At 36.8% G+C, this 23,126-nt stretch overlaps 1 protein-coding gene and 1 pseudogene across 2 annotated transcripts in view; one reads left to right on the top strand and one right to left on the bottom strand.

Annotated features, from left to right (window-relative positions):
- The window catches only part of FILIP1 (filamin A interacting protein 1), a 196,875-nt gene that overhangs the window by 152,426 nt on the left and 21,323 nt on the right, over positions 1–23,126 (bottom strand). The window lies entirely within an intron of this gene.
- Positions 9,982–10,729, top strand: LOC132376446 (signal peptidase complex subunit 1-like; annotated as a pseudogene).

Here is a 23,126-nt window from a genome sequence, read left to right as displayed (position 1 = left end):
ATTGTCAGACGGTTCCTGTCTCCTAATATTTAGGTTACCCACACACTTTGCATTCCCGAGAGAATTAGAAGATAACTGTCAGAATCCTCAGACACTTATGTGTTTTCTGGAAGCCAACTTTCCTAAAGTTTTACATGAATCACTTCAAGTAAGTTAATTATAAGTAACTCCAATCAAATGTTATTTTGAGGAAGGAAATGCTACTGACTCCTGGCTCTAATTTTCATCTTATTTGGGAAACATTTGGGCCCCAACAAAGCCAGTAGAGATGGCAGTGGTCCTATGACTAGGAGTCCCCAGAATTGCTTCTGCCAGTGGCTCTGGACCTATAAGACAGTAGAAAATCTCCACAGCCCCATAGATTAGAGCATGTCTAAGGATTCTTTGCTAAGAACCACAAGTGTTTGTTGCAATCTCCACAACTATAACCTTCCTCAAGGAATATAAGCCATCTAGAACCATCAATACCTCTTTGCTGTCTCAGCAAATATATGAAGATTTTAAAGAGATGGAGACACTTTCCCCAGAATTTAATACCTTTTGGAGAAAGTCACCTTTCTGTCATTCTAAAGGCACTCAGCTCCTAAACACCTTTTTGAATGACTTAAGATCATTTTATGTACATTTATATATTTTAAAAAAGAAACAATGTTACTTTGAGGAAAATCTATCATGTCCTAAGCAAACAGCTGAATTTTGTCTAGGAGTAATGTTAGATATTAAATCATTTCTATAGTTGCGAATTTAGTGTCAATAAATTATTTTACAAAGCAAATACCTTAGAATTTCAGTTATCTTAGAGGGAAATAATTATCAGAATTATTGATAATGATTTTCATTTTCCAGTAAGGCTTGACTTAATACCCAGGCGAAAAGTTCTTTTAGAATTGAGAATTCATCCCCTATTTCTGAGATTCCATTGTGAGCCCCAGAAAATAACTATGTTTCTATACACCTCATCTCAGAAGATAACGAAAGCAATATGGCCAAAAGTCAGTATAAAAGACCGAGCTTTTCTGCATGTTTAAAAAAAATATCTGTTGAATTAGAATACTTGTTAGCTTTTTAATTTTCCAGCTTTGGTGGACATGATTTGTTTATAAGAGAGATAAGACATGTTGATAAAAATAGAACTGGTCCAAACAAGCTGATTTATGAAGAAATATTTAGTACGTTCAAGTTTTTCTGCGGCCAAGATGTTGGGTATATAACTCATGCAGTGTTTACTGTAAACACCCCCCTGCCACCCCGCCACAGACCTTCCTTTCTATCTGACCTTTCACTTTGTTACAGTCATCTCAACAAATCTAATTCCAATAAATCAGGTCTCTCCTACTCTTTGAATCTGGTTTGTAGAGAACTTCAACCCATCAAAAATTATAATAATAACAATAGCTAACACATACAGCCCTACGATGTGCTAGGCATTGCTCTAAGCTAAATCATCTTGCATGATCATCAGAACTACCTTATGAAGTGGTACCATTATCATTCCGATTACACAGGTGAGGAAGCTGAGACACAGAGAAGTTAAATACTTTGTGTAATATTGCAGCTGGGTTCCAGAGTCCATTCTTTTACTGCCTTACCTGACATCATAGAAGAATATTTATTGACTTGGACCTAGAATTTTTCCTTTGCTTAAAATTATGTTTACATACATATTTTAAAGGGATCGTATGGGGTTTTTTACTCAACACAATGTTATGACCATTTATCCAAGCGTTCATAGGGTGAAGAGAAAAGCTACATCAATTGTTCTTAAAGCACAGAACCAACTGAGAAGTTTGTCCTGATTGGGATATCATTTCCCTCAGGAAACTTGCAACTTGAGACACATGGTATAGTAAGAGGGTCATGCCTGGACTAGACTTTGATCCCAGATCCAAGGGACATGGGCAATTATTTAATTTCTCTGGACCACTTTTATTCTCTGATTTTCAAAGTAAGGGCGTGAAATGAGGTAATCTCCAGATTCTATGCACTAAGGTGCCTGGACATACACTGGAAAACAAACACTCCAGAATTCGTACCAAGTACCACGTTAGCAAGTGTGAAGCGTGTGCATGTGACACACATGCTCAATGGAAGAGAGGACAGGATGTGAGCGATCAGGTGGGATGACAGAAGGCAAGAACTTTCCGGGCGTGGGGTGGGGGCAGGGGACAGTGGCTTGTGCAAAGGTGTGGCAGGCCCAGAGGCAACCAGGACATGAGTGAGTTGTTGGCAGTGTCCTTTCCCAGCAGTGCATCTTTACCTCTCTGCCTACATCCTCAGTTTCCTTGTTCACACCCCATATTTGGTACAATCCTTCCTATCACTTCTCTTTCTCCCCCTGCCAAGGTGAAGCCCACAGGGACCTGCTCTGTCTGAGTAGCTCATTTCTTTAGGGCCCGGCTCCAGATACATTACAATCAGAAGTGATGTTTGAAATATTTAACAACCAATCAGAATGATGCCAGCTGCCATGCTGAAGTGAGGTTTTGAGGCCGCCTGCGGCGTAAGTTTGAATGCTTTAGTTTCTGGATTGTAGGGAGGCCCAGAGGATCTCAGTGGAGGGGCCGCACAGTGGCAATGGCAGGGTCACCAGCCAAACGGGAGCACACTGTCTCAGTTAGAACAGACAGCAGCTATAAACAATCAGTTTGCCCATCCTGGCGTGTACCAACTTAGCATCAATTCTGCCAATAACAAAAATAATTGAAAATAAGATAAAATCTTTATCAATTAAATCATATATGTACAAACACATGTACACATGTGCGTGCTTGTGTATATGTCCATACACATATCAATAGCCATGGATATATATAGCTATGCACAGCAGCTGCTTAAAACAATCCCCTTCTGCGCTCACTCTAAACTCTAGAAAATTCTGTCTCAAAGGCAAGCCAAGCTTACTACCCAGGCTCTCTTTTCACTCTCCTGTCATCCCACGGCTGTCTGGGGTGCAGAGGTGGGACTTCCATGCAAGTAACCACCACCCCTTTACTCTTTCTTCCTTTCTAGGCATCTCTGTAGCATCTCCTCTTCGTCACCACCTCCATCAGGACCACAGTGGCCCAAGAGCCATCTAGGTGGAGGTAGGAGGCTTCAGGGGAGGGGGCTACAGGGTGGGGGAGGGCTAAAGACGGTGGCTACTCAGATATTTGGTTATTTTCCATTGTCATATGACCTCATATGTACATGAGAGCTTCACAGTGGCAACAGAATAAAAAATGAGCACATTGTAGGACTTCCCTGGTGGTCCAGTGGGTAAGACTCCATGCCTCCACTGCTGGGGATGCGGGTTCGATCCCTGGTCGGGGAACTAAGATCCCACATGCCCCGTGGCGTGGCCAAAAAACAAAAAAAAGAGCACATTATATGTGAGAAATGTCCAGTCGAAATATTTAATTCATGGTAGGGAGTAAACAAGTGAGATTGATGAGATGAGGACATACCTGTGAGCAAAGGGCCTTAAGGCTGAGTGTCTGCATTTAGCACCTGTCCAGGGGCATGTGCACATCTTAGAACTGCTGCCTTCAGCACACAGCTCAAGCTCACTGTTGTGCCCCCTACATGTGCCGTACGTCCTTCCCCTAAGATACAATCTCACGGAAAGGAGGAATTTCATTTATTCCACATAAACACTTCCTGGCTCTTAGCATCCAGTATGCAGAATAAGCAACTAATCATTGACTTATTGTGTTCTCTTATAACCTAACTGGTTACAGGGTGTGTGGGTATTGGGAGTGGGGTTAGGGTGAGGCTAAAGAGAAAGAAAAAGAACTAGCTAATTATGCTCGAGGATAAACTTAGTAAATATATATATATATATTTTTTTTTTTTACATAAATATCTAGTTTAGCATTATGCAATTAAGAAAGCAAATCAGCTGAAAATAAACTATCTGAATGAGAGTTCCCTATGTTAACTCATGATTCTTCTGAAACTACCAAAACTTAAACAGTTTTCTGGGTATCATAAAACAAGACTCCTTGTGCATAACATGGGCCACTATGATATATTTGATCTAGAAAACAGCCAAAAATACGAGTCTTAACCAAATAGAAATATTAGGAAAAGCATTATGGAAGCAACATAGCTAAACCCAGCATAAACTATCTAATGTTTCTTATCTTAGTTTATTCATATTAATTCCTTTAGATTTCATGACTCTAGCTCAGAGTTGATGAACTTTTCCTTATCACTTTATTTCCTTATCCAGAGATGTTTATAAATGGTCACATTTCTGAAAGAAGGTGCTAACTGAGTTGTTCACATTAGGACTGGTGAGCCTTTATTTAACAGGAGATAAAAGCAAGGTAGAGAAAGAGGAGGACAGCTGAAAAAATTGCTGTACTTCTGTGGTTTTTTTCCCCTAATCCATGTTTTATCAATTAAAACCACAGAAAACTATCTTGATGTCTAAATATTTAAAAGGAAATATTATGCTTCATAGAGGTCATTCTGGCATAGATGTTGGACTGTTCCATGTCTGCCCTTAAGAATCCAAGACATCAGACCCTTGATGCCATCCTTTTAAGATTATAAAGCTCCACGATTTTGATTAACTTGTTTTTATAGGACTCAGGCCTGATGCTCAAATACTTACATTTAATTAGTTCATTCTTTTAAATTAATAGGAAGGCTTTCTTCCCTATTACTTAAAAAGAAATTATTTATGCTGCAGTGATAAATAAAATATATTTAAAGTACAGTAATTTGGGTTTAACTGCTAAAAATATTATGGGGCTGGGAGGAAATAAATACCAGCATATGTCCTAACATGGCATCAATATTAACAAAAAACGCTGAAGTGTTTTCTGCAAAAATCACAGAAAACCCCTGTGCCCGAGAGGGCACATCTCTGCGTGGGCACATCCCTGCCTGCACGGACACACTCCCTTTTTTAAAGCCAAAATTAATGCCTGGATATTTTGTGAATATTTGCAAAGCAAAATTTATGGACAGGTCTTCTCCTAGCTCTTGCTAAGAACAAAATGATGACATTTTTATCCCACCTCTCACAGCCAGCCAACTCTCACCTTCTGACGTACAAAAACTTGCATTAGTTCATTAACAGAGAATATATTTCCTTACTTATCAATAACACTATGTCCCTCCCTGATTGTTCTCCCAAATCTGGACCTGCTTATCCAGCAGCCTATTCAACTACTTTAGCAGACATCCTAAATCCAGGATGTCTAAAGCTCAATTCCTAATCTTTCCCTTAAGCTGCTCCTCCTCAGCCTTCCCTAGCTCTGTGAATGGCAACTCCATCATTCTAGTTGCTCAGGTGAGAACTCTGGTATCCTAACTGACACTCCCTTTCTCTAACGTCCACTTCTAATTCATCCAGATATTTATCATTGTACTTAAACAATACATCAGGGTCTGACCACTTCTCACCACTACCACCCTAGAGCCAGCCGCCAACAGTTTCTGCCTGGATATTGCGACAGCTTCCAACTGGTCTTCCTGCTTCTGTCCTTGTACCACTGCAGTGTCTTCTTGACACAGAAGCTACACTGAACCTTTTAAAACTTCAGTCAGATCATGTCCCTTCTCCACTCCAAACCCTCTTGGAGTCATAATCAAAGCTCTTACAATGGCCTACCAGACCCTCTTGATCTGTCCATATGTTACCTCTCAGAACTCTTCTCCAGCTACCCTCCTGTTCACTCTGCTCCAGCCACTCATCTTGCTATTTCTTGAACATGACGCTCATGCCCCCAACATAGGTCTGTGCCCTGCTGTTCTCTCTGCCTAGAATGCTCTTTGCCCAGATATTCACATGGCTTACTCCCCACTTCTTTCAAGTCTTTATTCAAATGTCACCTGCTCAGTGAGGCATAACCTGATGACCCTACTTAAAATTATAATCCTTATTTCTCTATCCTCACCCAGCACTCCTGATTCCACTTACTCTGTTTTATGTTTTATTTACATTTTATTTTTCATAACATTTATCACCTTAAAACTTGTGATATGATTTACTTATATATTATGCTTTTTATTTGTAATACATCCCCACCCTGGCATGCAAACTCCACAAGGAAAGTGATCTTTGTCTATTTAGTTTACTCATATATCCCAAGAAGCTGAAGCAATACCTAGTACATGGCAAACATTTGATAAATATTTGTTGAATTCATGAGTGGATGAATGAATGCAATGCTTTATCAAATAGTGGGAATTCACTGCTACTCTTCATACATGCATTCATTCATACATACATCCACCAACAATGTCATCAATCACCCAGTACCTATTCTATGCTCAGTGTGTATCCATACTCCATTTCCCCCTTAGACAATCTGACTAATCTACAGAGATAAATATACTAATACACTAATCTACAGAGATAAAACTACTGGAATGGAAAGAACTTAAATTAAGAGATTATCTAGCTCAGCACTGTCCAATGGAGCTTTCTACAATGACAGAAATGGTTTCTATCTGTGCTGTCTGTTACAGTAGCCACTAGTCACAAGGACCTGAGCACTTGAAATGAAACTAGAATAATTGAAGAACTGAATTTTTATTTTATTTTGTGTTAATAAATTTAAATCTAAATAGTCACATGTGGCTAGTGAGTCCTACGGTGGACAGCACAGCCCTAGTTCATCCTTCTGCCTCCACCTAGGAGTCTCCCTAAGAGGCCCAAGGCAGGTCGTTAACTCTACTATTTTCTTCCCTCATAAAAGATGACTAATGATTAATTACAATTGCTTGCTAACTATCATTTCTGTGGTTCATGAATGTCTCTTCTTTCACAATTATTGGTACTTTGTCAACTAAGGTAAAGCTTTGATATTATATTAACCAATTTATAAAATATGAAACCTTCAGAACTTATCCTCTAAATCCAATAGCACATTCTACCTACTTCACTACTTGCATAACATAATTTACTTTTCTAACTTTATTTTACAACTTTACTGAGGTATTGTAATTGATGTACAATAACTGTGCATATTTCAAGTGAATAATTTGATGAGTTTTGACGTAAGTATATACCCGTGGAACTATCACCATACATAATGTATTTTAAAGCTCAAATGGCCAGCACCACTGCTGACCATTAGGGCATCATTGTGTACATTGGGGGAAAGGGCCCCTTTTCTCTGAAAGTAAACACAGTACAGTGAAAAGAAGTGAGCTCAGTGTCAGCTCTCATCTACCTCCTCAGCCAGAGCCTTCATACAGTGAATAGCACACACGACCATAAATGGCAGTCCTGAAAACTGGTCTGTTAAACTTATTTTTAAAACATCGTCCTAAGGTTTTAAAAAGTACTCTGGTTTCCATTTCAAGGTGGCAGAATGGGAATAGATTATAGCTTCCTCTTCTCACTGCAAACCCTTAAGGTTTTAGAAAGGATTTTTTTAATCCATGTAACTGGAAAACAGTATCAACCTTTGGAGGACCATAAACTTTGAGAAAACACTGGAAGACAGAAAGCAGATGGGATTAGAATGAAGATTTAAAACCGCAGCTTACAACAAGAATAGGAGAGTGTTGCCAAAAATGTTAGGAATGAATACCAAGGACAAGGGGGGTGGCGAGTTTGGGACAACAGACTGTGACTGTTAGAGAACAGCAGCACAAGCAGTCAAGAAGGTTGAACTGTGCACACCCCCTCTACCAATGCAGGCCACTTGTCGAGTCAAAGAGCAGAAACAAGAGTTGTTGCTTCAGCTGAAAGCAATGGGTATGGGAACTTGGGTCAAAGAAGCAAAACAGCATCCCAGATGCTCTGGGTGGCTGCAGCTACCCAAGAGGATGGAGACATCCCCTCACCTACCAGAAGCTAGCCTCTGAGGCACTCCGCCCAGTGGCAGCCCTATCCCTCCTACATGCTCTTGAAAACAGACTGAAATACAGATTTCCAGCAGCAAATCCTGCCCCTGTGTCTAAGCAACTGCAGGAACACATAGAATGCACAGCCTAACAATGAGTCTCAGCTTCAGGAACAAACATTCAGGAATCATTAAGCATTAGAAATAAGAGTTCTTTGTTTTAAAAAAGTGAAGAACTTACATCAAGGAACCAAAATTAATAAAGAAGTTATAATAAGACTTTAGAATAAGTATAATTCATATCCATAGGGATATTTGTGAAGATATTAAATCCATAGAAAATGATCAATTAGAAATAAACAACTATTAAAATTTTGGTCATTGAAATAGAGTACTCAATAAGTGGGTGAAAGAATGGACAGGGTCAAAGAACAACTTTCTTAACCAGAATATTAAGCTAAGAAGTTCTTCCAATATGCAAGAAAAAGTGATGAAGGGACATAAAGTACAAAATAAAAGTTAGAAATCATGTAAAATAGACCCAAACATTCAATCACCCATCTAATGGAGTTACTAAAAGAAATATTAGAAGTAATGAAGGAAGGTAATATATACATTAGTCACAATTTAAGGACTAACCAAGTGCTGAGTAAGATAAAATTTTAAAACTCACACCTAGGCATTATATTAACATTTCAGAAAACCAGGAATAAAGGAAACAAATCCTAAAATCTTTAGGAAAGAAAAAAAATGGTCTACAGAGAATCTCCTTAACGATGAAAAAAAAGGAGCAAGCAAAAAAAAAAATGTTAAACCTATAATTTTATACCTAACTAAACTACCATTCAGGTATGAAGATGAAACATGAAGGAATCAGTAAGTTTACCATTTGTAATAACTCTTTGAAATAATTATCCCATTTAAAATAAAAATAAATATAGTACTAAGGAAGCAATGGTGAACAAAGAAATCCATTAAATTACATTATTAATCCTAATTGTGTTGATTTTTTAAAACAACAATGATAATTTTTAAAGTAACAATGTAGAACCAAAAGTTCAAATAATCCCAACATGGGGGAAATGGTAATGAAAGGAAATGCTTCGAGTAAAACTGAAGTGTACAGAGACTTCATTTTGTTCAATGAATGTAGAGAGACACTGATAAACTCTGAATATTAATAGAAAATATATTTAGTTGCATGTGTTAAAAATTGAATAGCAATAGCAATTACTAGAAAAACCAAAACAATTTATAATTTTTACACCATCAGGAAAAAAAGTAGAAGAAAATTGAATCAATCCAACAAAGGCAGAAAAAACTAGAAACAGTATTCAAATATACAACCCAAATTTACCAGCCCACAAAATTTTGTAGGCAACTATTACCAGCTCTTTAAAATATAGAAATTCATATTTTAAACAAACAAGAATGGAAAAATATGAGAAGCTACCAACCTATTTAAGTATGGGTCATAAGCTTTCCAAAAATTCAAAATAAGACTGCATAATGAAAGAAAAGTATAAACCAATATCACAAACATGGATGCAAAAATGCTAAATAAAATATTAGAAATGTAAATTCAGCAATCCATCAAAAGAATAATGCATTATTATCAGGCAAGTTTTATTCCAGGAATGCAAAGATAGATTTTTCTAATAATGAACAACCAATGTAATTCACTAACTTAGTCACATGATTTAGGAGAAAAATAATTTCAGTGATGCTCCAAAGACTCAGCTGTGGAGCTATATATATGGTTGTGTGTGTGTCTGCACGTGCACATTGTGTGTGTGTGTGTGTGTGCGTGTGTGCATGTGTGTGTGTATGAAAACCAAGAACAAAACAAAGCTTCTTTAATTTGATCAAAGGTATCTACTGAACCTGCAAAATACAGCAAACATGAGACTTACTGGAAATATTGCCTTTAAGCTCAGTAACAAAACACGAATACTACTACTACTGTTCAGTATCAAACTGGACATCCTAGTCAATGGAATCAAATAAGTAAAACCATAATAGGTGGTATAAATATTGGAAAGTAAGAGACAAACTACCATTAATTACAAAGGACATGACAATCTACCTAGAAAATTAAAGGTATTTAAATAAAAGACTACTATAACTAAGAAGGAAGTTCAATTATATAGATGGCAAGATGCAAAATCAACGTTAAAAAAATCAACAACAGAGCTGTACGCAGGAGCTGACCCCGGCCCCTACTGTCCCTGAGTCCCGGCCACCTTCGCTCCGCCGCCCGCCTCCTGAGCCAGTCATGTTGGAGCATCTGAGCTCCCTGCCCACGCAAATGGATTACAAGGGCCAGAAGCTAGCTGAACAGATGTTTCAGGGAATTATTCTTTTTTCTGCAATAGTTGGATTTATCTACGGGTACGTGGCTGAACAGTTCGGGTGGACTGTCTATATAGTTATGGCGGGATTTGCTTTTTCGTGTTTGCTGACACTTCCTCCGTGGCCCATTTATCGCCGGCACCCCCTCAAGTGATTACCTGTTCAAGACTCAGGCACAGAAGACAAGAAACCAGGGGAAAGAAAAATTAAGAGGCATGCTAAAAATAATTGATTGGGGTTTTCATGATTGAGCTTTACTACTGCACCTGCTTTTGTTTCATGTGACATGAGTTAAATTGTTTTCATATCCAAAACATGAGCTAAAAACACCTATGCTCAGCTGTGTACAGATTTTGTTCTCTCTATATTTCACTCCTCTGTTGGGTATTGATTTATAAATATTTTAGACCTTCTCTTCACAATCTTCCTCTGAAATGGAGAACAGAAAACACAAGTATGCAAAGTTTCTTTCAGGTCTACAAAATAATGAAGAATAAAAGCCTCATAAATGATAATACAATTTAACTATCAAAGTTTTATAATTCATTATGAGTCGTCAGGCTGTTTTAATGTTTTCAAATAAAACTCACAGTGCAAAAAAAAAAATCAACAACGTTTCTATATTATTGGCATCAATGCTTTTTAAAATGTAATTGGGGGGAAAATCACATTCCCAATAGCAACAGAAATTAAATTATAAAGTCCTTGAGAATAAACTTAATAGAAATAATTAAAGCTTCTATGGAAAAAAATTACAAAACTTAATTAAAAAAACCAAAACGTAGCCTGAATAAGGGAAGAAATATACCACATTCATAGATGAAAACCTCAATATTTTTAAAATGTAAATTGTATTTCAAATAAATATATAATTTCAACATAATCCTATTCAAAATACAACCATAATTTTTATGAAATTCTAAAATTTATACAAAAGATTGGATGAACAGTAGTAACTAAAGTCCTTTTTTTAAAAAAGAAATACAAAGAAAAGCAACCTGTTTAATAGATGTCAAGCATATTAGAAATCTATAGTAATTAGAACTATGAGGTATTATTGTTTAATATAAGCAGAAGAGAGTTCAGAAACAGACCCATGTACAAATAGGAATTTATTATCGTGTGTACTCGTTAAGAACAAAGACCCTATATTGGCACAAAAACAGACATGTAAATCAATGGAACAGAATAGAGATCCCAGAAATAAATGCACACATCTACGCTCAATTAATCTATGACAAAGGAGGAAAGAATATACAGTGAAGAAAAGACAGTCTCTTCAACAAATGGTGGTGGGAAAGCTGGACAGCAACATGTAAATGAATGAAATTAGAACACACCCTCACATATACAAAAATAAACTCAAAATGGTTTCAAGACCTAAATATAAGACATGACACCAAAAAACTCCTAGAAGATAATATAGGCAAAGCATTCTCAGACGTAAATCATAGCAGAATTTTTTAGTTCAGTCTCTCAAGGCAAAAGAAATAAAAGCAAAAATAAACAAATGGGGCCTAATTAAACGTTAAGCTTTTGCACAGCAAAGGAAACCATCAGCAAAATGAAAAACAACCTATTTAATGGGAGAAAATATTTGCAAATGATGCAACTGACAAGGGATTAATATCCAAAATATACAAACAGCACATACAATATCGAAAAAACAAATAACCCAATCAAAAAATGGGCAAAAGATCTAAATAAGCATTTCTACAAAGAAGACATACAGATGGCCAACAGGCACATGAAATGATGCTCAACATCACTAATTATTAGAGATATGCAAATCAAAACTACAATGAGGAATCACTTCACACCGGTCAGAATGGCCATCATTAAAAAGTCCACAAACAATTAATGCTGGAGAGGATGTGGAGAAAAGGGAAACCTCGTACACTGTTGGTGGGAATGTAAATTGATGCAGCCACTATGGAGAACAGTATGGAGGTTCCTTAAAAAACTAAAAATAGAGCTACCTCATGATCCAGCAATCCCACTCCTGGACATATATTCAGAAAAGATGAAAAAAAAGATACATGCACCCCAATATTCATAGCAACACTATTTCCAATAGCCAAGACATGGAAGAAACCTAAGTGTCCATCAACAGACAATTGGCTTAAGAAGATGTGGGAGATATACATATACACAAACATTACTCAGCCATATATGTGTATATATATATATATATATATATATATATATATATATATATATATGAAACTATTAGAAGTAAATATAGGCAAATATGTACAACCTTGGAGTCAGGAAACCATCTGAAATAATATGCAAAAAAGGAAAAGTTGTAAAAGAAAATATAATAAATTTGACTACATCAAAATTTAAAACACCTTAATGACCAAAGCACTTTAAAAGGTAGAAGACAAGCAACATAAAGAACAAAAAAGGGTTAGAATTAATAAATCATTTAAAGAAAGAAAAAACCCGAACTAATTGAAAAATGGGCCAAGGATATAAATTGGTAATTCACAGAAGAAATAATAAAAATGATCTAGCTTTGGGCTTCCCTGGTGTCGCAGTGGTTGAGAATCTGCCTGCCAATGCAGGGGACACGGGTTCGAGCCCTGGTCTGGGAAGATCCCACATGCCCTGGAGCAACTGGGCCCGTGAGCCACAGCTACTGAGCCTGCGCATCTGGAGCCTGTGCTCCGCAACAAGAGAGGTCGCGATAGTGAGAGGCCCGCGCACCGCGATGAAGAGTGGCTCCCGCTTGCCACAACTAGAGAAAGCCCTCGCACAGCAACGAGAACCCAACACAGCAAAAAAAATTAATTAATTAATTAATTAAAAAAAAATTCAGGGCCTGGGGTCCTCTGTCCCCCAGAAAAGAAAAAAAAAAATGATCTAGCTTTATATAAACTGTTGCTCAGTCTTACTTTAACAGAGGAAATTAAAATTCAATGAGTAACTCTTACCTAGCTGGAGGGAATATAAGTACAAGGATAACCATTAAGAGGTGATTTTGCATAACCCATCATTCCGAAATTCTACTGTTAATATCTCTCCCAGAGAGCCACCTGCCCAAGGAAGCAAGTACAAGGATCTTCCCTGGAATGTTGTTTGTAACAGTGAAAAGTTCAAAAACAACCTAAATATTCGTAACAACAGGAATGGCTAAATAAATAATTGTGCACCCTTTCTGTGGAAGATCATGCTGCAAGTTTCTATTGATAAAATGAGGTGGACCTGTAAATACTGACATGAAAAATTGTCTAAAGCACATTGTTAAGTGAAATAATGGATACATCATTTATGTTAAAATACATACACACATAGATATCTTTTCTATGGGCAACCCCATGGAGAAAAGTCTGGAAGCATATATATTACATTGTTAATAGTGACTATTTCTAGAGAGAGGACTAAGATAGGAGGCATTGGAGAGGGGAATAATCAAGGGGTACTCCAGTTTGATCTATTAAGTTCTAATTTCTTAATAAGGAGAATCTGCTGCTAAGGAAATTTTAAATGATTTTTTAACGTATAAACTTTTTAATATATGTCACAAATTTGGAAGACAAGTGATGAAGTTATCATAAACTGTAAACTGTAAAGTTGCTTTAAACTGATGAAATGAACAAAACAACACTCATTAAAATCTAGGCTATTTCTTTCTTTCTTTAAGTTATTTCTTCCTTTCATTCACAGTACCAGAGAATCCAAAGAAACCGCATCACACCATATCCTTTACCCTCTGGTCTTAAAAAAAAAAAAGAAAGGTGATCTTGGGTGGGGCTTTATTTTTTGTGGCTGTTTTTTGGATGAGGTTTAAATTACCCACCCAGGATGCTGTGATGTAAGTGCTCTTTCATTTGTAATGTGATTACTCTGGAAACAAGAGTCATCTTCTTAAGGCAATTATAACATGTGAATGTTAATTCAACAAAATAGTCCCTCTCAAGTCTTAGTTTAATAACCATTGGGAGAAGATTTTTATAATTTAAGAATTATTCATTTTCTTAGAATTTTGGCTACCACATGGACTGTTCTGTGATAGGGTGTTAAAGGACGGGTTGAATTTGGCTTTTAGTATGAAATGTAAAACCATGAAGGCCAAGCATACAAACATTTATTTCTTGATAACCACAAGTGGCCTATGATTAAGACAGAACCTGATAATTTAAGGAAAATTAACTTGTCTAAAGTGAGAACAGGGAATAATTCATGAATGTGCTAATTTTTCTTTCTCCTTCCCCATTAGCCTACATTGGGCTTTAGCTCTGACATGAAAACCAGTGGGAAAACATTAACTATGGTTAATGGACTGAATGGATTTATTTAAGAAGAAATATTTAAAGAACTGAAAGCATCAAATTATCTCCACGACACATATATTGGTCACAGAGACAAAATATAAAATGCATCATAAATCTTACTTCTTCCAAAAACCCAATCTCAGGCCCCACAGAGATGGAAAGAAATGGCACATTTCCAAATCTCAAAGTCTCTTAGCCAAATTTTTACCTTTCTTTTCTCATCACCTATTTCAATATTTTCCTACCTTTCTAATTAAGGTCTATACAGGGAAGACTGTGGGCACACTAGAGCTTAGGGCCTTTTCAGTCGGTAGAATCTGGATTTGAAATCAGGTCTGCCTACTTTCAAACTGACTAAACTTGAGAAGATTATGTGCTGTTGTTGTTTTTAACTTTATAGAAGATCCCTGAGCAAGGACTATATCTGAATTTGCTTTGCCAAAGTGCCTATTGATGATATAATATTGTAGGTCCTTAAAAATATGTCAAGTAAATGAATAATGAAAGCAAAATTCAAATGAAAATGACTAAATGTTCAATAGAATTTTAAGAAAAAGAAACTTCTTTACAGTAATAGAAAATTAATAAGTAGAAAGTTAATTTTTAAAATTAAAATGGAAGCACTGAGTTTATTATATTACATTTAAAGGAAAATAATGGGGCCTCTCTTCAAAGCCGTTTCCATTTATAATAAATAAAAGCCAAATATGATTTAGGTAGAAACTGAATCTTAGGAATTTTCCCTGTCTTAATACAGCAGTTTCTCCGAGAAATTTTAATCACCACAACAGCCTCCAAATGTGAAGATGATTTATTCAAAAAGATCTCAACAAGGACAAGCAAAGGATTTATGGTCCTTTAACTTCCTTTATGTAAGTTAAAATACAAGAATTGAGGAGCTTGAAGACTATGGTGCAGAGCGGGGCATCCAGAGCTCTCCCTGTGACAGCACCAACCTTCCTGGGCTTCAGCACCTACAAAGGTACCCAGCTCTACTGAGGTCATTTAAGATGCTTCCATTTGCTATTTCTAAAGGTGTTTTATGACCTCTTGCCTTCACTCCCTTCCCTGAGGGTATAAACTTTAAATAGAAAGGTAGGAAAATATTGGAATAATTGTAGAGAAAAGGAAAGTAAAAATATCGCCTAAAGACTGAACTTGGCAATGTGCTGTTTCTTCCAATCTGTATGTTTTGGAGACTTAGATTAGTACCTACCTCTGTACAGGTATAATTGATGACAGGCATGTTTCTCTGAGTTTACTGTAAGATGAGGTGAGTGGAAGGTCAGTTTTCCATGTGTAGCACTGGTCAACAGGCCCAAGCCCAAGCCTGCCTGAGAGGTATTTCTTTTTTTTTTTTTTATAAATTTATTTACTTTATTTATTTATTTTTGGCTGCGTTGGGTCCTCATTGCTGCTCACTGGCTTTCTCTAGTTGCGGCGAGCGGGGTCTACTCTTCGTTGCGGTGCGTGGGCTTCTCATTGTGGTGGCTTCTCTTGTTGCAGAGCACAGGCTCTAGGCACGCGGGCTTCAGTAGTTTCAGCACGCGGGCTCAGTAGTTGTGGCTCACAGGCTCTAGAGCATAGGCTCAGTAGTTGTGGTGCATGGGCTTATTTGCTCCGCTGCATGTGGGATCTTCCCCAACCAGGGATCGAACCCATGTCCCCTGCACTGGCAGGCGGATTCTCAATCACTGCGCCACCAGGGAAGCCTAATATATTTCTGCAGTTACTATATTTATAACAGTGCTGGTTTGCATTTAAGATTGCATAATGCCACATGACAAGTTAAACAAAAAATACCATCTTGGAGAATATAACTGTTCTTTCTTCTAAATTCATTAAAATACTAAGAGTTATTCCAGTCTTTTTAAAGTGCTTGGTTTGTAGTTAACTTTAGTAAAATGTCTTTTTCTCACTAAGCCCAAGATAAATTTTTTTTGGCAAAATATATTTTGTGTTCCTCTGAGTATTTGGCCATGATAACAATTTAATTTTACATGATCTTTATATTTGTCAAAATGTGTAGAAATGTTTTATCATTTCTATAGTCAACAAAAAATGAAACATAAATATCCTGGACTTGGTGAAAGGTAAAAGCTGCTTTTGAGGGCTTCCCTGGTGGCGCAGTGGTTGAGAATCTGCCTGCTAATGCAGGGGACACGGGTTCGAGCCCTGGTCTGGGAGGAATCCCATATGCCGCGGAGCAACTAGGCCCGTGAGCCACAACTACTGAGCCTGCGCGTCTGGAGCCTGTGCTCCGCAACAAGAGAGGCCGCGACAGTGAGAGGCCCGCGCACCGCGATGAAGAGTGGCCCCCACTCGCCGCAACTAGAGAAAGCCCTCGCACAGAAACGAAGAACCAACACAGCCAAAAATAAAAAACAAATTAATTAATTAAAAAAAAAAACTGCTTTTGAAAAAAAACCCATAATATGTTATTTATAACTAACCGAACTTACCAACTAAGAGAAAAATTCAGCTGATTGTTACGGTAACTTTCAAGTGTTGACATATATCCAGAGCCCATCATTCTGAAATTGTTGAGAGACACTTAGCCACATTTTTGCTCACAAAATGAAAAAACTGTGAAGGAAGAAAGAACTCCTCAAGGTAGGACAGTTCGAGTGAGAGCCGTAGCCATATGACACAGTTCACGTGCAGTAAGCCCACTTTTCATTGCAGATGGGTATACCTTCACTTGCTTCATGGGAATACTAAGGCAAATGACTAACAGATATAAAACACTAGAAAAGTTGACATATTTTAGTGAATTTCTTTTCTGCATTTTCTAGGGGTAAGCTTGCTGGGAATCCATCATATTCTAAAATACTCAGTTTTTAACCACTTCCAGCATAACCAGTTGAATTGAATCCCGTATTTATTGAGTATCCACTCCACATAGACTAGCCATATGTCAAGGTTGTAGGGTAAACAAAGGAGGTATATCTCTGCCTTCAAGAGTTTCCAATTAGGCAGGAATATAAAACGACAAGGTGAAAATGAGCAAACAAACAAGGAGGTATAAAATCAAGTGTGAAATGGAAAGTAATTACTTGCCAAAATGTATAGACCAAACAGTAAGTGCCCTTTAGGAACAAAGAGAAGGAATCATAAAGTCCCATTTATTACAAAGGAAAGTGTGAGGTATCAGTTTTTGTTTTTTTAATAGACTTTGAAAGATGAACAACATTTAAAGAGATACAAACACCAAAGAATTTTTTAAGTAAGGGGCTCACCAAGGCTGGTGCTTGCTAGTAAAATGGCAACTTATGTCAAGCAAGTCTCTTGTCCTGCCAAGGTCCCACTGGAAACTAAGTTAGAACTAGTCATATTTAGTATTTAGAAAAATGTCATTGCTAGAATATGATAGAATGTTCTGGTTATATTTAAAAGACAATGGAACTCAACTGGAAGAAAAGAAATTGCCTAAACTATTCTATTTCTGTTTCAAGAAGATTTGGACACCAATTGAGTTCAGATCAGCTAAAGAAACAAGCTACACCATGACTTCTCAACCAGAGGCAATTTCATCCCTCAAGGGATATTTTTTCAATGTCTAAAGACATTTTTGGTTGTCACAGCTTGGAGTAGGAGGTGCTACTGGTATCGTGTGGGTAGAAGCCAAGGATACATAAGCATAAACATCCTACAACACACAGGACAAGCCTCCACAACAAAGAATTATCCAGCACAAAATGTCAATTGCTTTGAAGTTGAGAAGCCCTGAGACAGACCACAAGGGCAATTGATGGTGAGATGTCCTAACCAATTCATGCAGCAAAGTAGGCTGGATGAAGGTAAAAAATGATGTTACAGTTACGAATGATGGAGTCATATGGAAATCCAAGCTTAGGTTACAGTCTTCTTGTGTCCCTAAAGTTACAATTCTGGTATCAAAGAAGATTTTGGAGGTCATTAAAAACAAATATTTAGTGAAGAAAGACTATATAGTGGGGGAAAGACAGTCTCTTCAATAAACAGTGTTTGGAAAACTGGACAGCCATATGCAAAAGAATGAAACTGGACCACTATCTTACACCATACCCAAAAATTAACTGAAAATGGATTAAAGACTTAATGTAAGACCTGAAACCATAAAACTTCTAGAAGAAGACAGAGACAGTAAGCTCCTTGACATTGGTCTCAGAGATACTTTCTTGAATCTGACTCCAAAGGCAAGGGCAGCAAAAACAAAAATAAGCAAATGGACTACATCAAATTAAAAAGCTCCTACACAGCATAGGAAACCATCAACAAAACGAAAAGGCAACCTACTGAGTAGGAGAAGATATTTGCAAATCATACGTCCAATAAAAGTTTAACATACAAAATAGACAAAGAGCTCATACTACTCAATAACAACAAAAAAAATCCAAATATAAAATAGGCAGAGGATCTGAAAAGGCGTTTTTCCAAAGAAGACATACACATGGCCAACAGGCACTTGAAAAAATGCTCAAAATCACTAATCATCAGGGAAATGCAAATAAAAACCACAATGAGATATCATTTTACAATGGTCAGAATGGCTATTATCAAAAAAACAACAAAAGACACTGCTTTGGGAAATATCCCCAGTGTTCTCCTTACTTGCTGCAAGCAAAATAAATCCTTCCTTCTCCTGTGGAAAACAACAACAACAACAACAAATAACAAGTGTTAGTGAGAATGTGGAGAAAAGGGAACCCTCGTGCACTGTTGCTGGGGACGTAAATTGGTGCAGCCCCTATGGAGAATAGTATGGAGGTTCATTAAAAAACTAAAAATAGAACTACCATATGATCCAGCAATTCCACTTCTAGGTACTTACCCAAAGAAAATAAAAACACTAACTTGAAAGACATATGCACCCCTATGGTCACTGAAGTATTATTTACAATAACCAAGATATGGCAACAACTTAAGTATCCACTGATAGATGAATGGATAAAGAAGATGTGGTACACACCTAAAATGGAATACTACTCAGCCTTAAAAAAGAAAATCTTGCCATTTGCCACAACCTGGATGGACCTTGAGGGTATTATGCTAAGTGAAATAAGTCAGACAGAGAAAGACAAATATCGTATGATTTCACTTATATGTGGACTCTAAAAATCAAAACATACCAACAAACAAACAAAAACCCAGATTAACAAATACAGCAAATAGAGTGGTGGTTGACAGAGAGAGGTTGAAAGGCCGTGAAATGGGGGAAGTGAATCAAGAGGTACAAACTTCCAGTTATAAAATAAATAAGTCATGAGGATATAATGTACAGCATAGGGAATACAGTCAATAATATTGTATTAGCTTTGTATGGTGACAGATGGTAACTAGACTTATTTTGCAATGTATACAAATGTTGAATCATTATATTGTACTCATGAAATTAAAATATTATATGTCAAATATAGTTCAATTAAAAATAATATTAGGAATGAAAAGGAGGACATACTAAAGTTCATATTTTACATACATATATATGTATCTACATATATACATATACATACATATATAACTCAAGCATAAAAACAAACAAACAAAAAATGCTTTGCCAAAGGTGCATAACCTGGATCTAATCATGAGGAAACATCAGACAGACCCAAAATGAGGGACATTCCACAAAATAAATGACCTGTAATCTTCAAAAGTGTCAAGGAAGGACTAGGGAAATGTTCCAGACTGAAATAAATGAAAGAGATAGATATAACTAAAAGCAATTGTGATTCTGAAACAAATCCTTTTGCTATAGAAGACACTGCTGGGAAAACTGGGAAACTTGAATGGGTTCTGGGAATTCGATGGTAGTAATGTATCAGTGTTAATTTTCTAATCTTGATGCTTGTATCACAGTTACATAGGAGAATATCCTTATTTGTAGGTAATTCACACTAAAGAATTAAGGATGATGGGAATCAGGTTTGAAACTCACTCTCCAATGGTTCCAGGGGAAGACAGTCTTTGTACTGTACTTTCCACTTTTCTGTAAGTTCATGATTGTTTAAATTTTTTAAAAAATAAACAAAACAAATGAATTTTTGGAAAAGCAAAATGTCCATGCATATGCTAGCCAAGAAATGTTTTGTTTAAAAATACAGAGACATTATAGTTTTATTTGGGACAATGTAAAACAATTCCTACCAAGTCTATATGATAATCTTTTAAATCTTTTATAGCAAACATAGGCTATAAATACACAAGCACAATGTTGGCATTATGATCTTCAGAGAATATCTTATTAAATTTTGGGTCTAAATGGAATATTCCTTATCTATTTGGTCATGTGAACTAATCCATCAAGTCATTTTTAAATAACTTCAACTTTTTTTCTTATTAAATATGATGCATACTTACTGTAGAAATTTTAAGTCACACTCATCCAAACAGAGATGACCATTATTAACTCTTGTAATACAGTCTTCTAATGTTTCCAATAGAATCTTAAAGTAGATATTTTTGTAATGTATTTATTTTTATTTAATATATTGTTTTATTAAATAGTCATTTACTTTTTCTAATTTGATGTCAGAGCAACTCAAATTCCTCGTTTCCCTGATTAGTAATATATATTGCCTCCAAGTTTTCACTACAACAAAAAAGCTCCACTCATAGAGCTGTGATTCACTAAATGTCTGCAGTTATACACTCATGCTGTATTTAAAGCCACCTCCCACTCCCCCAAGTGGTTATCACATGGTAACTACCCATATGTCAGACCCAACAATCTTTGCCTTCAAGCACAGTCCATGCGTGAAAACTGAGGAAAAGTAAGGAGGATCCCTCCACTGTAACTTGGTCCAACTGAGATGCTAGTTCTGTCTTCCTTCCAGGCTGTGTTTCCTCAGGAGGTCTGTAGTTGCCATAGAGGCAGTGGAGGAGCTGTCCATTTGGTTACCCAGAGGAGGCACAGAGCTTCCATGAGACTATTATACTCACTAGCTATTTTAAGAAGATAACATCAGACAAAAGTTTAATTGGTCTCCATTTTAAAGTGCGTATAATTAAAAGTTTCCATTCAAGTGTATCACGAATATAAATCAACATTATTTGAACTGTAAATCACACACAGTCTGGGCTGGTCAGTGTAAGTCGTTAGAGAAGCAAGTAAAGATCTGATAACACTAAGGGTGGTTAGCTTTCTGCAAAGAAAATTTTATTTTACCAGTCTGTCCCAACAGGAAACTTGCACAAGCCTCTTAGACAGCCTCATCCACCAGAGGGCAGACAGCAGAAGCAAGAACTACAATCCTGAAGCCTATGGAACAAAAACCACATTCACAGAAAGATAGGCAAGATGAAAAGGCAGAGGGCTATGTACCAGATGAAGGAACAAGATAAAACCCCAGAAAAACAACTAAATGAAGTGGAGATAGGCAACCTTCCAAAAAAAGAATTCAGAATAATGATAGTGAAAATGATCCAAGACCTCGGAAAAAGAATGGAGGCAAAGATCGAGAAGATGCAAGAAATGTTTAACAAAGACCTAGAAGAATTAAAGAACAAACACCTAGAAGAATTAAAGAACAAACAAACAGAGATGAACAATACAATAACTAAAATGAAAAATACACTAGAAGGAATCAATAGCAGAATAACTGAGGCAGAAGAACGGATAAGTGACCTGGAAGACAGAATGGTGGAATTCACTGCTATGGAACAGAATAAAGAAAAAAGAATGAAAAGAAATGAAGACAGCCTAAGAGACCTCTGGGACAACATTAAACACAACAACATTAGCATTATAGGGGTCCCAGAAGGAGAAGAGAGAGAAAAAGGACCCGAGAAAATATTTGAAGGATTATACTCGAAAAATTCCCTAACATGGGAAAGGAACTAGCCACCCAAGTTCAAGAAGCACACAGAGTCCCAGGCAGGATAAACCCAAGGAGAAACACGCTGAGACACATAGTAATAAAATTGGTAAAAATTAAAGACGAAGAAAAATTATTGAAAGCAACAAGGGAAAAACGACAAATAACATACAAGGGAACTCCCATAAGGTTAACAGCTGATTTCTCAGCAGAAACTCTACAAGCCAGAAGGCAGTGGCATGATATATTTAAAGTGATGAAAGGGAAGAACCTACAACCAAGATTACTCTACCTAGCAAGGATCTCATTCAGATTTGATGAAGAAATCAAAAGCTTTACAGACTAGCAAAAGCTAAGAGAATTCAGCAGCACCAAACTAGCTCTACAACAAATGCTAAAGGAACTTCTCTAAGTGGGAAACACAAGAGAAGAAAAGGACCTACAAAAACAAACGCAAAACAATTAAGAAAATGGTCATAGGAACATACATACCGATAATTACCTTCAACGTGAATGGATTAAATGCTCCAACTAAAAGACACAGGCTTGCTGAATGGATACAAAAACAAGACCCATATATATGCTCTCTACAAGAGACGCACTTCAGACCTAGGGACACACATACCGACTGAAAGTGAAGGGATGGAAAAAGATATCCCATGCAAATGGAAATCAAAAGAAAGCTGGAGTAGAAATACTCATATCAGATAAAGTAGACTTTAAAATAAAGAATAATATAAGAGACAAGGAAGGACACTACATAATGATCAAGGGATCAATTCAAGAAGAAGATATAACAATTATAAATATATATGCACCCAACATAGGAGCACCTCAATACATAAGGCAAATGCTAACAGCTGTAAAAGAGGAAATCGACAGTAACACAATAATAGTGGGGGACTTTAACA

This window comes from Balaenoptera ricei, chromosome 12 (assembly GCF_028023285.1).
Source record: "Balaenoptera ricei isolate mBalRic1 chromosome 12, mBalRic1.hap2, whole genome shotgun sequence".
NCBI classification, from domain to species: domain Eukaryota; kingdom Metazoa; phylum Chordata; class Mammalia; order Artiodactyla; family Balaenopteridae; genus Balaenoptera; species Balaenoptera ricei.
The sequence above is the reverse complement of the archived record's forward strand: the minus strand, read 5'-3'. Positions and strand labels throughout refer to the sequence as shown.